We start from the raw sequence: 14,665 nt of genomic DNA, 5'->3' as shown, positions 1-14,665 counted from the left end.
TGTTTTGAGTAAATGTCTTTTCATCAGGTTCAAATTGGTTTGTTGTTATTTTTTTGCATAAAAAAACAACTTCTTGTTCCCTGGTGAAAGTAAAAGCCTAACATTTTCTGATTTCTTTTGACAGAGAAAACATGAGCCTGTGGATCTAACCTCATCTGTGATGGTCTGCAGCTGGGAGCAACCAGATCAGTGTCAGTCCCCTTACAGCCATTGGCTGGGAGCCTGCATGTTCCTTGGAATGGTATTTGAAACATGTCACACTAGCCGTGCCTTCACTGTGGGCTGGGAGGCGAGTCACTCAGAATCTGCATTATGGAATGTATGTTTCAGATCTACAGTTAGGAGATCTTTTTTAATAGCCAGAGAATATAGTCATAAATATATCTATTAATGTATTTATGCAAGAACATTTTTAAAGATTTTTTTATTATAAAAAGTTTCCCCCCAAAATTGAAAATGAAAGAACAATGGAATTAAAAATCATCTGTACCTTAATTATACATAAAGAATCATAAAATCCTTCTAAACTTTTTTTGTTCAAATGAAGATATTTTTCCCTTCCAAAAAGGAAAATTATCATTTCACATTTTTTTACTTTCTCCTTTTATTATATATTCCATATCAATAAATATAAATCTTTTAAATCCCTTTTAATGGCTGTTTAACACTATATTGAACAGATATGTAAATAGTCCTAGGTTTCAGAAATTTAAAAAATTGTCATTACAATACCACTGCAAAGAATATTTTGGTGTTTCTATTTTTAGTTACTAATTTGGACTAAAAATTAACAAGTTTGCTTTTCTTCATCTAAAACATTGGTTATTTTACGAAGGAACTGTAAGGATTTTAAATAACTTTTCAGTAATTTCAACAAAGAAATTATCTTTAAGGCAAAAATGTATGATGGATTGCAAATCTATTTTTATTATATCTTCACTTTTACCAGTGTGACATATGTGTGTGTTTACACAAGTGCTTTAACTACCAGCAACGTAAGAAAAATCTGTGTACTAAAAATGTGAAAATACTTTCCCGGTTTGTGTTTTCATTCTCCCAATGTAGGTTTTGGATGACAAGCTTGTATTTGCAAAAGTACACCCCCTGTGGGAGGTGTTCTGTACATACGCTGAGATACTGCACATAATATTGCCTCTGAAGCCCAATGATCTGAAAACCCGGTCCTCAGCCTTTGATAACTTGAGATGTTTTATGAAAGTCCTCCAAGTGGATGAAAGTATCAACAACCGGAACAAGAGCTTTTCTTTGCCCTATTTGAGAAGAGCTCTGTGAATGACTTTTATATTCAGCATAGAGATACATTCTCCAATCCAACCACCAGAAACCGCATTGTAAGTCTAAACCGAGTTTAGCTGCTGTCTTGGGGGTGATTTAGAACCTGCTGTTGAATTATCAGTGATTTGGTTTGGTTGGTTTGATTTGGTTTTTAAAAGCTGCCCATAAAAAGGAAAAAAGAGAAAGAAAAGAAATATGCCTACAGATTCCTGTTAGGATAGTAAACAGTGGCTGGTTAGTTACCTTGTATAAACCACAAGCTCTCTTAGAACATTTTTAGGTTTACTTCATCCTTTCTCAGATCAAGTATCAAGTAAGGGACAGTGTTAAAAAAAATTCAGGATTAACAGGTTTGTGAGCTCCAGGATTTGCAAGGCAGCTTTCCCTCCCCATGGTGTAAGTCAAATGGCAGAATTGAAATAAAGCACCTCATGTATCCTCCGGTGTTAACAGGAAAAGGCTAATCTTCTTGACCTTGTTTCTTCCTGGGTAAAATGAAGATAATATATCAGGAGGCGACAAGCTCATTTAAGGCAGGAAGCATGTTGTCTTGTTCACTGCTGAATCTCAGGCACTGGGAAGGCTGAGTTTAACGAGCGAATGAATGAACGAACTGTACTTCCCCCACAGTTACCATGTGGGACAGTGAGGATTAGAAGCTAAGAGCATAGACTCTAGAGGGGAGGGCACAGCTCAAGTGATGGGGCGCATGCTTAGCAAGCATAAGGTCCTGGGTTCAGCCCCCATCACGTCCTCTAAAATAGACATATAACCCTAATTACCTCCCCTCCCCCACCAGAATTACCTTATTATCTCCCCACCACCAAAAAAAAAAAAAAAAGAGAAGTGGCCAAGAGCGTAGACTCAAGCTGGAACACCTGTGTTGGTTTCTCGCTGTCGACCTTGTAAATGTCATTTACCCTCTGTGTCTATCAAGTTCCTCACCAATAAAATGGGGATAATTGTAGTACCAACCTCGTAGAGATGCTATGGGGATTAATGAATCTGTGTCAGTGATACAACAGCCCTGGCTTATATTAAGTACTATGCATCTGTCAGCTCTTTTCATAATTACTGACAGATGTTATTATCGACAAAAGACGTATTAGTTCTTTGAAAGAGAAATGCATGTTAGACCATTTCATTTATCACTTTCTGTAATTCAGGCTTTTCCCTCTGAAATAACATTTTATGTCTGTGCACTAGAAAGCCACAGGGCTTTCCAAATTTCATCTGTCTGGGTTCTTGTCATGATGGCAATACTGCAGATTGCTGACATTTTTTAGGGACTCCGTCTGAGATGACAGCAACCCCTCAAATTTACGAGCGCTTCTCTAACTGATAACATCTCGCTAGAAATGAAGTTTTTATAATGTAACAGCTTCAGATGCTTAATGATGCCATAAATGCAAGGATGTTATATCTAAGCTCTTTAAATAAATCTTGTCATTGAAATAAAGGAAATACTATATTATAGCCCTCTATGACTTTGTTATCTTTGCTATCTGTTTATCTGACTCTCTAAGACCAAAGAAAGCAAATACTAAGATTGATCATTACTACTGTGTGGTACACGTATTTGTGGATGAAGACAATATTGAAATGCACTGTTTAAGATATTAAAATGGACATTAAACAGCTTCTTGATGCACATGCATGAACAGAACAGGGAGCTGGGTGCAGGGAGCAGACACTGAGCTTCCTGGATTAGAGACCCAGCTTAGCAGTCCAGCCCAGCAGTCCACATGTTTCATATTTATGTCCCAGCAAAATTAGCAGTGAGAGTCTTAAATGAACTTTGGGGACACTTGCAAACAGCTGTCATGATTACTAATGTGGGACACCAGGATTCTACAGTGTTTATTTGGCATCTGTGCATAACCAGTTCTTTTCCACTAAAGCTTCTTGTAATTGCTGGTCCCACATCCAGGTTGAGGAATCATCTCATGTGGTGTTTGGGAGGGAGGTAAGTGGAGTCAGGATCCATGTTAAGGCTGGGTGGGTAATAATCTGGTGCTAGTACAAGAGAAAGGAAAGTAGGTCAGGTGGGAAGGAGAATGACTGGATTTAAACTTTGTTTCTTGAGTAAGCTAAATATATGACATCATGTCAAGTTACTTTGTTGTTTATATTCCATTTGCTGTCACCAAATAACTACTGAATTGTGGGGACAAAAATGCCTGGGTTTTAGAATTGACCCTGCCCCTAACCTGCCAGAGTCCAGGTTCCTCTGGGTGCCCAAAGAGGGGGCTGGACCATCAGGTGTCCCTCCACTGCAGCAGTTTGGGCACTTGGGTGGCCTAGATTTTTGCTGTGGAAGACTGGCCCGGTTGTAGGACATTAAGCATCTGCAAGGTGGTCCCAGGACTGTGACATCTAAGCGTTCCTTTCCACCCACGTTTGCAAATGACCCTCAAGGGGTTAATATTAATCCTGGGTGAGAATTATGAAAAATTATATGGTACCTCCATCCCTCCTGGCAAGTGAGGGCCCCTTATTTACAAATGACCATGAAGTATTAGCACCAGATTTTATCAACAGAACATGTGAACATTTTGTGACAGTGACACTCACCTGTTTGCTTCTGATTCCCAGTGCCACTTCAACCTCCATCAGAGGACTTCAGCTGCCCCAGCGATCAGGGCCTTCTGTACAGGGAATGGGCTCCTCCTCGAAGCACAGACAAGCAGCAGCCCTTAGGTCTCATCAGGTGAGCTGTTGTGGAGAGCACTCCAGTGGGAAGGGCTCAGGGTTGTCCTCATGGCATCTGAGTGTGACAGTCCTCCAAGAGTGTTAACAACCAGGAAGCTCACAGGAGCTCTGAACTTCGTTGCCCCAAGTTTTTACTGCAGGCTTTATTACAAAGCCATGATTTATTGGGTCACTACCGACATGGCTAACCCAAACCCTAACTGTAAGTCAAACCTTTCCTTAGCCCTAAACTTTGAGCCCCTTCCTCTCCTGGTGGCCACTCACTTGTCACAAAGCTTAAAGCCCCACTCCTCTAACCACATGGTTGGTGTCTCTGGCTGGCCAGTCCCCATCCTGAGTCATCTCATGAACACAAGCCATCCAAGGTTCCACCATGAATAGCATAGACACTCCTATCTTGGGAAATTTGGAAGCTTTAGAGGTTGCTGCCTAGGAACTGGGAAAAAAGACCTACCAAATTCTTCATTAAATAGGAGTAAATGTTATATTTCATTTAAATTATAAAATAAGAGAGAAATTCTCACTGCTTTTCTGTATCTGCTGTTCGACACCGTTTCACTACACCACGTGATTGTAATGTCGTGCTCAGCATGTGTCTTCTCAGAGCACCAGCGCTGGCTGCTCCCCGGGAGCTTATGCTGTTTGGGCAAGGCTGCTGGGGGGATACAGGCCAAGGACAACCGAGAAAACAAAAATAATCGGGCAAATAAGGAAACAATGTCAGATTGAAATGAAGAAATAACACAGTGTTGAGATGGGAGTCTTGGGGGGAAGTGAGTTAAGAAAGTTATCTTTGAGTAGGTTACATGTGAGCTGAGATGGTGAAAAGGAGGCTGGAATTTGAAGATCTGGGAAAAGTCACCCATGGAATAGAGGCAGCTTGTCTATTGGCCCTGAGGCACAAATGTGCTCAGCAGGTTTGAGGAGATACTGGAGCCAGCGCTGGTGAGAGTGATGAGACGCGAGGTTTAGAAGGGCATCAGGAGCACGGAAAGGAGTGTAGACTCTAAGCGCAGTGAGAAGCAGTCATGATAGCTTAAGCACTAAAGTAATTTTCTCTCACTCACATTTTGCAAAGATAATGTGGAGAATGTATAGCAGGGACTCAGGAAGCAGGGAGGCCAGGTAGGAAGCTCTTGGATTGGGCCAGATGAGAGATGGTGAGAGCCAATGAGGAATGCGTTTGGGGAGTGGGGCTGACAGGATGCAGTTATGGGCTGGCTGTGGATGGTTAGGAGAAGAGGAGGGTCAAGGTAGCCCCAGGTCGGTCTGGAGCCAGGTGTCTGTTCTTTCTTTTCTCAGTGCCCCATGCAGTTGCCCATCTACTTGGGCAAACCTCTTAACCTTCAAAGTGAGGGTTTTAAAACACTGAAGTCTATTTGTTGTTTCACATTTTATGGAAAGATTCAAACATGTACAGAAATAGAGAGAACAGTACAGCCAGCCTGCCTGTATCAGTCACCCAGCTCCAGAATTATAAACTCAGAGTCACTGTTGTTGCATCTTTCATCTCCATCTCCTCCCCTCCCCCACTATGGGGTCATTTTGAAGACAATCCTACATAGCTTAACCTTTCATTAGTGAAATGACAAGGTCTCTTTCAAATAAAATTGGAATATTCTTTTTTTTAGGGTTACAAAATAATTCCCTGCTTGTCACAAAAATACACTTTTAAGTAGTTTTGGGGTTGAAATCAAGATCCAGACAAGATTCAGACATTGCAGCTAGCATATCTCTCAAGTGTGTTCTAATCTATAATTTTCCTGTTTCTCATTTTCCTTGAAATTGCTGAGGGGTTTCTCTATTTCCTGTTTGGCTGATTTCATTCTCCCCTATGGTGTTAGACTTGTTTCTCCATCCTATGTATTGGCTTTAGCTAAGTGATTTAATCCTCCCCTAAAAGCTTGGTCTGATTGAGGTTCAACTTTGTGCAAAAATATTTTTTATGTGAAGTTTTGTACTCCTGTCATAAGGTACATAATATTACAGTTGACTCTCTTTTTTGTGATGACAGCAGCCAAAAATGATTGTCACCCGGGATCATTATTTCATAAGGAATTTTATTTCATGTGGTCATACTCTAATTTCCTCCCTCAATTATCAGCAGGATCAGTCACGAAGAGGCACTTTCTCCTTAACCCGGGTTATCCTTTAGAACACAGTTTTAAAGGAGGATATTTGTTAATATGTAAATATTTAAAATTGATAATTTTTTTTTCTTTTTAATTTTTTTTTCTAATGGAGGTACTGAAGATTGAATCTAGGACCTTATGCATGCTGAGCACACACTCTGCCACTGAGTGTACCCAATCCCAGTTGAGATTCATATTTATTTGATATCTTCCTTCTGTTATTTTTGTTTTGTGTTATACAGAATTTGAAGGCAGGGCAATGGGTTTGACCGCTTTTTAATCATTCTTTATGGGCTTTTGGGGTTTGTGTGTGTGTTTGTGTTTGTAAAGAAAACAATTTTCCCACTATTTTAAGTATGTATTGCTAAGGCAATTATGTTGATCTTTTCCCTTCTCCTGGTCCATGTATTCCCTTGTTACTTCCCACTAGTGGCCCCTTGAGCTCTGTGACAAGACTAGCATGTCGTTAATCCATGTGGAAGGAGATCTGAAGAGATTTATTCAAGGAGATGAAATTTGTAGACAATGTATTGGAAAGTATTGTGAAAGTTGTTCGTTAAGAGAAGGTCTGAGGTTGAATTGTTAAGTGCACAGAAATCTAAGCTATGAACTACCAAGACAATTATTAACTCCAGGAAAACAAAGTAGGGAAGAAAAGGTAAGACTAGCACAAATTGCTACAGCTTTGAATAGTCTGTACAGAGTAATAATAATGTAAAGCAAGGATACTGAGCTGATGAAAATTATAATGTAACTGTATTAAAAGGTTGGAAGAAAGAAGGTTTGGGTATGTAGATGAGATGGGGTTTGAAAGAGATCTGAACCCTCATTTTCCAAAATAGAAAGTTAAATAGGTGATACATAAAGCTGAAAAAGTTATTAGGCTGTGTTACAAGGATATTAGTCAGAGAAAGGGAGTAAGTATTCCAAGAGTCAGCAGTAGGAGCTGAACGTGGTTGTTTCTGGCCAGGAAATGGGGCAGTTGTTGGGAACTGCTCCTTTTTACAATCGGTGTTCGAGAACTGTTTGACTCTTTATTGAATGTATGGCATTAGTTTGATAAAAAGAAATCAAAGCTGAATTTTGAAAAATTTATGTTAAGAATTGGGGTGCTTTTGCAGAGAGAGATAACAATCAGCAAAACTACATTTGAAGGGATCCTCATTATTCCTTGCATTTCAGCAAGGACTAGGAGGCAGATATCTGTTTAAGGTTCAAAAATTCTGTCTGACCTTCCTGCCGACTTGTAACCTTTGGAAGTAATGAACTCCCCGTCACTGTAAATATCCAGGCAGAGGCTGCCTGACCAGCTCTCTAACTGTAGCAGGGTGTGTTTACCATTGGGCAGTTAGAGCAGGCAACTTCTAACATTCTTTCAGTTTTGAATTTGGCATTTTCAGGATGGATAGTTGATAAGAATGTATTACAAAAAGCTTAACAAGAAAGTCCAAGACATCTCAAACCCATTGCCAGGGTTTTCTCTGCCAGACACCATCCTAAGCCTGCCACCAGTGAGGCAGGCCACAAAGCCCAGTCACATAAGAATGAACACACTTTGTCGCTCCTATCTGATTTGGCATCAGTCTCAGCCCTTTTCCCCATGGAATGGTCCACGCCCATGTCTCTGACGATGGAGCTGGTCTCACAGCAGCTCTATGAGCACTGGTCCAGCCCAAGGGATTCCTGCGTGAAGTTTTCCAGGATTCCAGGCTATTCTCAGAGCTGAGTCCCCCTTAGGCTAAGCCCACGGAACTCATCTTAGCTCCAGACTGAGCCGGAAGCCTCAGAGAGAACTCAGAGCTGAGGAAATCCACAGGTTTTACCCAGCACTGCCGAATCATCAGTGAGCCAGTTGAGGGAAGGATCAGCAACAGCAAGACACACCTGAGCTGCCGTCTCATTGTTCCACCTCATCCCTAAACCCTCTGTGTCTGCCTGTCTGTGTCGGTCTCCCTTTTAGGATCAGCCTGGCACCACTTCATGCCCTGCCTCCTTTCTTCTAATCTTGCCTCCCTGGCCTGTTCCATCTACTCCAGATTAACTGAGAAAAGGTTTTAAAACCTAGGAACAACAGACGTGCTAGATACAAAGAATACAGGGCAATGTCTTCCTCAGCCACATCCCTCCTGCCCTCTCCCATTCCCTCAATGTCAATGAGTTTTATAAATATTTTGTCAGACAGACATTGCACTCGCAGTTGTTATCATTATCAGCCATTTCCTTATTATCTGTGGTTTATGATGCATTTGCTCCAGGGACTTTCCCGAGATAAGGCAGGAGCAGATGACTGAGCCACTTGTTGATGTCCACTTGTGTCAAGCCTGTTAAGAATGATTTTTGGGGGGATTTGTTGAATGTGCCAGACTGTCCAGTGAGTGGTGATGATCCCCTGCATCTGCTCTCGAGTTGGCCTCATCCCCTCCTTTGCTCTGTTCTCATTTATCTCTCTTCAGCAGGTGAGCCAGTGATCTGTGCTTCTATGATACATAAAACACTTCTTATTTCATGGTAGAATTTGGGGGCTGCTATGAAAATGGATATGTTTTAAGAGTGAATTGAGTCGGAGGTTTAAACTTAAAGCCCCCTTGATTTAGAATCAGAAATTAATATGATGGAGGGAGGGTATAGCTCAGTGGTAGAGTGCATGTCTAGCATGCATGAGGTCCTGGGTTCAATCCCCAATGCCTCCATTTAAAAACAAATAAATAAACCTAATTATGCCCCCCAAAAAAGAAAAAATAAATTAACATGAGGATGAAGCTACAGAGTGATTATTTGTGTCTTCTGAAACTTCCTTCTGTCTTTCTGCAGGAAATTCTAAGGAGAGAAGTTCGGAATCTACTTTGCTTGGCTGGGCTATTACACTCAGATGCTCCTCCTGGCAGCAGTCGTGAGGGTGACTTGCTTTCTGTGTGGATATTTTAATCAAAATAACTGTACCTGTGGGTAACTTGTCTTTATTCCTTCTTACCGTGCTTACTTAACTTAGAATGACATTCTCCAGGAGCATCCATGTTGCTGCAAATGGCCCTATATTGTCAGTTTATATGGCTGAGTAATATTCCATTGTATAAATATACCACTTCTTTAGCCAGTCATCCGCTGATGGACATTTAGGCTATATCCATGTCTTGGCTACTGTAAATAGTGCTGCTATGAACATTGGGATGCAGGTGTCATCCTGAAGTAGGGTTCCTTCAGGATACATGCCCAGGAGCAGGATTCATAGGTCATATGGCAAGTCTATTCCTAGACATTTGAGGGAACTCAATACTCTTTTCCACAGTGGCTGCACCAAACTGCATTCCCACCAGAAGTGTAGGAGGTTCCCCTTTCTCCACAGCCTCTCTAGCATTTGTCATTTGTGGATTTTTGAATGATGGCCATTATGACTGGTTTGAGGTGATACCTCATTGTTGTTTTGATTTGCATTTCTCTGATAATTAGTGACATTGAGCATTTTTTCATGTGCCCATTGATCATTTGTATGTCTTCCTTGGTGAATTGCTTGTTTAGGTCTTCTGCCCATTTTTGGTTTAGGTTATTTGGTTGTTTCTTATTAAGTCATTTGAGCTGCTTATATATTCTGGAGATCAAGCCTTTGTCAGTTTCATTTGCAAAAATTTTCTCCCATTCTGTAGGTTGTCTTTTTTTTACATATGGTGTCCTTTGCTGTGCAGAAGCTTGTAAGTTTCTTTAGGTCCCATTTGTTTATTCTTGCTTTTATTTCTATTGCTTGGGTAGACTGCCCTAAGGGAACATTTCTGAGATGTATGTCAGATATTTTGCCTGTATTTTCTTCTAGGAGGTTTATTGTATCTTGTCTTATGTTTATCTTGCTGAAGAGACTGTCTTTATTCCATTGTATATTCTTCCCTCCTTTGTCGAAGATTAGTTGACCAAAAGTTTGTGGGTTCATTTCTGGGCTCTCTATTCTGTTCCATTGGTCTATATGTATGTTTTTGTACCAATACCATGCTGTCTTGATGACTGTAACTCTATAGTATTGTCTGAAGTCTGGGAGAGTTATTCCTCCAGGCTCTTTCTTTTTTTTCTTCAGTAATACCCTGGAATTTCTATGTCTTTGATGGTTCCATATAAATTTTATTGTGATTTGTTCTAGTTCTATGAAATATGTCTTGAGTAATTTTACAGGGATTGCATTAAATCTGTATATTGCCCTGGGCAGTGTGACCATTTTAACAATATTGATTCTTGCAATCCAAGAGCATGGGATACCTTTCCATTTTTTAAAGTCTTCTTCAATTACCTTCACCAATGGTTTATAGTTTTCTGTGTATAATTCTCTCACCTCTGTGGTTAGATTTATTCCTAGAAATTTTATTACTTTGGGTGCTATTTTAAAGTGTTTTATTTCTTTACTTCCTTTTTCTGTTGATTCATCATTAGTGTAAAGAAATGCAACTGATTTTTGAACATTAATCTTGTAACCTGCTACCTTGCTAAATTCTTCGATCAGCTCTAGTAGTTTTGGTGTGGACCTTTTAGGGTTTTCTATATATAGTGTCGTGTCATCTGCATGTAGTGACACTTTTACCTCTTCTTTTCCAATTTAGACCCCTTTTACTTCTCTTACTTGCCTGATTGCTATGGTCAGGACTTCCAAGCCTATGTTGAATAGGAGTGGTGATAGTGGCATCCTTGTCTTGTCCCAGAATTTAGTGAGAAGCTTTTGAGGTTTTCACCATTTAGTGCTATGCTGGCTGTAGGTTTGTCATATATAGCTTTCATGATGTTGAGTTATGTTCCCTCAATACCCACTTTGGTGAGAATTTTTATCATAAATGGGTGTTGAATTTTATCAAAAGCTTTTATGCATCTATTGAGATGATCATGTGGTTTTAGTCCTTTCTCTTGTTGATGTGAAGTATTACATTGATTGATTTGTATATGTTAAACCACCTTTGTGTCCCTGAGATGAACCCCATTTGAGCATGTTGTATAATCTTTTTTATGTGCTGTGGAATTCTATTTGCTAGTATTTTGGTAAGGACTTTTTTGCATCTGTGTTCATCAGTGATATTGGTCTGTAATTCCCTTTATTGGTGGTGTCTTTGCCTGGTTTTGGTATCAGGGTGATTGTGGCTTCATAGAATGAGTTTGGGAATATTCCTTCTTTTCAGTCTTCTGGAAGAGTTTGAGAAGGACTGGTAGGAGTACTTCTTTGTATGTGTGGCAGAATTCCCTGGTGAAGCTGTCCAGTTCTGGATTTTATTTGTAGGGATTCTTTTTTTATTGTTAATTCGATTTCATTCCTAGTGATCGGTTTGTTCAAGTGGTCAGTTTCTTCTTGATTCAGTTTTAGTGGACTGTATGTTTCCAGAAACTTGTCCATCTCCTCTAGGTTATCCCTTTTTTTATGTAGTTTTTCATGATATTCTCATATGATATTCTATATTTCTATGTTATTTGTTGTAATTTCTCCATTTTCCTTTCTTATTTTGCAAATTTGTGCTCTCTCTTTTTTCTTCTTTGTGAGTTTGGCCAGAGGTTCTCGATTTTATTTACTCTTTCAAAAAATTGCTTTTGGTTTGATTGATTATTTTCTCTATTACTTTTAATCTCTATTTTATTTATTTCCTCCCAGATCTTAATTATTTCCTTCCTTCTGCTGACTTTTGGGTGTTTTTACTCTTCAGTTTCTAGTTCTTTTAACTGGTGGGTTAGATTTTTTTTATGATATTGTTCTTCTTTTTTGAGGAAGGCCTGTATCACTCTAAACTTTCCTCTTAGCACTGCTTTTGCTTTGTCCCATAAGTTTTTTGTGGTTGTTTTCATTTTCATTTGTCTCAAGGTATTCCTTAATTTCAACTTTGATTTCATCATTGACCCATTTTTTTTAATACCATGTTGTTTAATCTCTATGCTTTCCTTTTTTTTATGCTTTGTTTCTCTGAAGTTGTTTTCTAGTTTCAATGGCATTGTGGTCAGTAAAGATGCTTGAGATAATTTCTATCTTCTTAAAATTTTTGAGGCTTCTTTTGTGACCAAGTACATGATGAATCCTAGAAAATGTTCCACGCACACTTGAAAAGAATGTATATCCTAATTTGGGGGGTTGTAATGCTCTGAAAATATCCACTAAATCTAATTTTTCTAATGTATCATTTCATTTCTCTGTTGCCTTATTTATTTTTTGTGTGGAAGATCTGTCTAGTGATGTTAAAGTGGTGTTAAAACTTCTGACAATGATTGTATTCCCATCAATTTCCCCATTTATCTCTGTTAGTAGTTGTTTTATGTACTTAGGTGCTCATGTTGGATGCATATATATTAATGATTATAATATCCTCATCTTGTTTTGCTCCTTTAATCATTATAAAATGCCTTTATTTATCTTTCTTTATGGCCCTTGTTTTAAAGTCTATTTTGTCTGAAATCAGAACTGCTACACCTGCTTTTTTGGAGTTTCCATTTGCATGGAATATCCTTTTCCGTCCATTCACTCTCAATCTATATGTGTCCTTCTCCCTAAAGTGTGTCTCTTGTATGCAGTTTATTGAAGTTTCTTGCTTTATTATCCAGTCTGCCACTCTGTCTTTTGACTGGAGCATTTAGTCCATTATCATTTAGAGTAATTAATGATAAATGAGTGTTTATTGCTATTTGAACTTATATTTGCAGTTGATTTCATATTTCTTCTTTGTTCCTTTCTTCTTCCTTTTGTGGTATGGTAATTTTCCTTTGTGTTATCTTGGATTGTATTTAGTTTTTGTTACTCACTTGTAAGTTTTTGGCTTGTGGTTACACTTTTTTGTAAGTCTGTTAACCAATTACTGTGACTGTGTGTACTAAACAGATAGTAATGTAATCTCAAACCCATCCTACCGAGAACAAAAAATTTAAGAAAAAAGAAGAAAAAAAAGATACTCTATATTTTCTTGCTTCCCTCTCCCACTCAATGATTTAGATGTCTTCTTTTACAATTTCATGTTTATTCTATTTGTAATTCATGGTAGTATCATCTTTCCAGTTATAAGCTCTCATTTCTGTATCATCCTGCTTCTTTTTTATTTAGAGTGTACCTTACAATATTTCTTTTAGCATGGGTTTAGTGTTGCTAAAGTCTTTTAGTTTTTCTTCTCTGTGAAATTCATTACCTCTCCCTCTGTTCTAAAGGATAGCCTTGCTGCAGAAAGTATCCTAGGCTGCATCTGTTTTTTCATTCAGGACTTTGAATACATATTTCCACTCCCTTCTGGCCTGTAGTGTTTCTGTAGAGAAATCAGCTGAGAGCCATCTCTTGTAACTCACTCTTTGTTTTTCTCTTGCTGCCTTTAGGATCATTTCTTTATCCTTCAGTCTGGCCATCTTGATTTTGTTGTCTTGGTGTGAGTCTCTTTAGGCTCTTCCTGTTTGGGAACCTCTGAGCCTCCTGTACTTGGGTGTCTGATTCTTTCTTTATGTTTGGGAATTTTTCAGTTATGATTTCTTTAAATACCTTCTCCATCCCCTTTGTTCTTTCTTCCCCTTCTGGAACTCTTATGATGCATAGATTGGCATGCTTTATATTATCCCATAGGTTCCTTATATTGTTTTCATTGTGTTTTATTTTTTTCTCTCAACTGTTCTGATTGTGTGCTTTCTGTTGTCCTGTCTTCTAGGTCACTTATTCGTTCCTCTGCATTATCTAGCCTGCGTTGTACTGCCTTTAGGTCAGATCTCATTTCAGCCAATGAATTTACCAATTCTACTTGGCTCTTCTTTATAGCTACTATTTTGTTTTTGACATATTTTATGTCTCTAAACACTATCTCTTTTAATTCCTTCAGTAATTCGATCACTTCTTTTTAGAAATCTTGATCTAATAGGCCATTAATATCTATTTCATTGATCGTTCTTTCAGGGGATTTCTCTTTCTCTTTTAATTGGGAATACTTCCTCTGCTTCTTCAACTGCTCATATCTCTCTGGCACTGTGGCTTAAGGAGTATCAGTTATCTATTGTGGCCCTTAAAGGGGTTTATTTCTTTATCTATCTAAGGCCTATGCTGGAATAAAACTTAAAAACAAGAGAGAGAAATAGAATTTTAAAAGAATGGAGGAAAAGAAGGTTTGAAAACAGTGCATAATCAATAATAGAAGAGCAAGTTGAAGAAGAATAGGAATCGAGTTGAGATGTCTTTTTAAAACCTTAATAAAAAGAAGAAAAAAATCAAAACACAATATTTAAAACCTGTGAATAATCAATAACAGATCAAATCCAAGAGAATTAAAAATGAAATGAAAATTGTAAACATATAGAACTGTTTAAAAAGTAAAGATTAAAAAGCTAATAGAAAATAAAACAGGTATAAAAAGATTTTAAAAACAAAGATGTGTTCTCCTAGAGACTGAACGCTCTTAATGGTTTTATTGAGAGGTCTTTGTGTCTTCGCCCTGTTTCATGAACTCAGCTTGCTCTGTTGGCCCCCTCGTCTGTGCTGCTCACAGTGTCCATTGGCAAGAAGATTGCACCCCTCCAACACTGGGTCAGGTGCTTCTCTCCTTCGCGGTGGGCGGGTG

At 38.7% G+C, this 14,665-nt stretch overlaps 1 long non-coding RNA gene across 1 annotated transcript in view; it reads left to right on the top strand.

Annotated features, from left to right (window-relative positions):
- The first annotated feature begins 1,208 nt into the window (after positions 1 to 1,208).
- LOC140694858 (uncharacterized) overlaps positions 1,209 to 14,665 on the top strand; it is a 36,901-nt gene continuing 23,444 nt past the window's right edge. The window contains exons 1-3 of the long non-coding RNA XR_012070502.1: positions 1,209 to 1,352; positions 3,892 to 4,006; positions 8,952 to 9,036. This is a non-coding gene — a long non-coding RNA (uncharacterized lncRNA). The remainder of the gene's footprint in view (positions 1,353 to 3,891; positions 4,007 to 8,951; positions 9,037 to 14,665) is intronic.

This window comes from Vicugna pacos, unplaced genomic scaffold (assembly GCF_048564905.1).
Source record: "Vicugna pacos unplaced genomic scaffold, VicPac4 scaffold_106, whole genome shotgun sequence".
NCBI lineage: Eukaryota > Metazoa > Chordata > Mammalia > Artiodactyla > Camelidae > Vicugna > Vicugna pacos.
The sequence above is the reverse complement of the archived record's forward strand: the minus strand, read 5'-3'. Positions and strand labels throughout refer to the sequence as shown.